The sequence below is a fragment of the Penaeus japonicus genome, unplaced genomic scaffold, assembly GCF_977035675.1.
Source record: "Penaeus japonicus unplaced genomic scaffold, GWHDUDI00000001_assembly GWHDUDI00000001, whole genome shotgun sequence".
Lineage (NCBI taxonomy): Eukaryota > Metazoa > Arthropoda > Malacostraca > Decapoda > Penaeidae > Penaeus > Penaeus japonicus.
Window position 1 is genome coordinate 36,214,637 of NW_028234403.1, and position 2,979 is coordinate 36,217,615.

At 44.8% G+C, this 2,979-nt stretch overlaps 1 protein-coding gene across 1 annotated transcript in view; it reads left to right on the forward strand.

The window, feature by feature from the left end:
- The window catches only part of LOC122259136 (uncharacterized), a gene marked incomplete in the record, with an annotated part of 255,795 nt that overhangs the window by 242,939 nt on the left and 9,877 nt on the right, over positions 1–2,979 (forward strand).

Consider the following 2,979-nt stretch of genomic DNA (forward strand, 5'->3'; position numbering starts at 1 on the left):
TCACCTTTCCTCTCTCTCTCTCTCTATCTCGCTCTATCCCTCCCCTTTCCTCTCTCTCTCTCATTCTCACACACACACGGGAGCACAAATATACACGCGCGCACACACATACACACACACACACACACACACACACACACACACACAAACACAAACACAAACACACCATATCCCCCACCCCTCCACCCCTTCCCCCATCCCCACCCCCTTTCCCTTAATTAACTTTTCTGGTGTTAGTCCCCTCTCCCCCACCCCCCATCTATTCTATTCCCATCTCCTCTCCCCCCCTCCTATCACCCCCCTCCCCTCCCTCCCATCTCCCTTGTCAAACCACGGCAAGCCTTGGGGAGGTTTGAGCTTTGCGTGCAACAAAGTCACAGCAACAACAGCAACATCACAAATGCTGTAACTTTCAAATTATCAAGAACTTTGTAATTTAGCTAATGCATTGCCCTTGCCGCTACCGTTGCCTTCTAGTCCTCCCCTCCCCCCACCCCTTCTCCCAATCCACTCTCCCCTCCCCCCCCCTCTGTGGTAGAAAGTGTTGTGGAGGGGTGGGGGTGGGGGAGGAGGAGGAGGAGGAGGGTAGTGGTGTCAGTGCAGGTAATCTAGAAATGTACGGAAAGTTTGGGTTTTGGCACTTGTACCTGATTGTTAGTCTCTCTCTCTCTCTCTTTCTCTTTCTCTCTCAACCTTCCCTCTTTCTATCTCTATCTCTCCCTCCCTCTCTCCCTCCCTCTCTCCCTTTCTCTCTCTCTCCCTCCCTCTCTCCCTTTCTATCTCTCTCTCCCTCTCCCCCCCCCTCTCTCTCCCCTCTCTCCCTCTCTCTCTCTCAGCCTTCCCTCTTTCTCTGTATTTTTAAACTCTTGGAGGAAATGGTTCATGCAAATGATAATAGGATTGAAACCCGTATAATTTCCGGCGTGAACAGGTTTTTGCAATGTGTTTCTGCATTACGTCATTGTTATTTTTAATTACTATTGTTAATATTAATGTTATTCAGTTGGTGTTAGTTAGTCAGCTGTTGTCTGTTTTTCAATATTGCTTGCATTACTGCAATCGTTGTTGTGATTGCAGTTGATTGCGTTCACTGTATATGTACTTTTTTGGGGAGGGTCTTTATTTTGGTGTGTATATATGTATATATATGTATATATATATATATATATATATATATATATATATATATATATATATATATATATATATATATATATATATATTTATATATATGTATGTATGTATATATTATATATAATTGTTTTATTATAAGAAGGCTCAACACGAGAACATAATGTCACACAATGTATTATTATACATTTTTTTACGGGGACTTTGATAAAGAAATTATTAAACAGGTTAATCTATCATCAATGCATCACTCACTTTGATTACCTGATCATTAAATCTCTTTGGGATTATCCGGCTGTGAGAATTAACATAGGCGGGCATGGATTAGCCAGTATAGATAGATAAAGAAGGTATATAGAGAAAATTAAAAAGATAGGTAAAGATAGAGAGGGGGAGAAAAAGAAATAGAAAGAAGAGGGGAAAAAGATAAAGGGAGAATGGATAAGCCATTGTAGATAGATAAAGAAGGTATATAGAGAAAATTAAAAGAATAGGTAAAGATAGAGAGTGGGAGAAAAAGAAATAGAAACAAGTGGGGGGAAAAGATAAAGGGATTATAATGTTTTAAGAAAAAAAAATTATACTGGTTATGATTGATGGTAGGTTGACAGGTTGGTGATGAGTGTTGACAGGTTGACAGTCTGGTGATGAACATTGACAGGTTGGTGATGATTGATGGCAGGTTGACAGTTTAGTGATGAGCTCGGACAGGTTGTCAGTTTAGTGATGAGCTCGGACAGGTTGTCAGTTTAGTGATGAGCTCGGACAGGTTGTCAGTTTAGTGATGAGCTCGGACAGGTTGACAGATTGGTGATGATGACAGGTTAGTGATGATAGATAGCAGATTGAGTACATCTTCACCTCGATTAGAATAGATAAATGATAGGTAAATTGACAGATAGATAGATCATTGAAAGGCACAGGAAAGAAAGAAAAAAAAGAAGCTGAAGAAGAAGTAGAAGAAGAAGAAGAAGAACAAGGAAGAGAGGAAATGAAAACCGAAACGGGATAAGCAACGGGTTCGCCTATGATGGACTAGTTAATTAAATGGTTAAGAGGGTGGTAATACTGGCAGAGTAATTAACCGTGGACTTAATTACAAGCGGGGCTATTAATGCGGGATGGGGGGGGGGGGAATATGGAGGTAGGCGATTGCGGCTAGTGAATGCGGTCCGTGCGGCGCTGCGGGAGGGAGGGAGGGAGAAGAGAGGGAGGGAAGGCGCGGCGGGAGGGAGGGAGAAGAGAGGGGAAGGGATGGAAGGAGAAGAGAGAGGGAGGGAGAGAGAAAGAGAGAGGGAGAGGGAGGAAGGGGGGGAGAAGAGAGGGGGAGGGAGGGAGGGAGAAGAGAGGGGGGGGAGGGAGGGAGAGAGAGAGAGAGAGAGAGAGAGAGAGAGAGAGAGAGAGAGAGAGAGAGAGAGAGAGAGAGAGAGAGAGAGAGAGAGAGAGAGAATCAGGCTGGCGTAGCTGCCGTGGCGGGTTGTCCTACCCTTATTGCGGTATGCAGCTCTTGGTCTGTTGCCATTGTTATTGTTTGTTGTTTGTTTATTTCTTTTCTCTCTCATCGTCACCCCCTCTTCCCTCCTTCTCGTCTCTCTCTATACTCGGTGGGTTAGGATCACCCCCTTCCCTCCCTCCCCTCCCGTATCCCTCCTCGCCACCTCCCTCCCTCTCTTTTTCTTTTCCTCTCTCCTCTCCCCCTTCCTCCCTCTTTTCTCCCCTCTCGTTGTTTCCAGTGTTCATTTATTCTGGTTGACCTCGAGTAGTGGCTAGGAGTTCAGGGTTGCGTCGGATCTTGATGAACTTGAGGCCGAACGAAAGAGCCTGGCGGGTGACCTGATGGCACTGGCA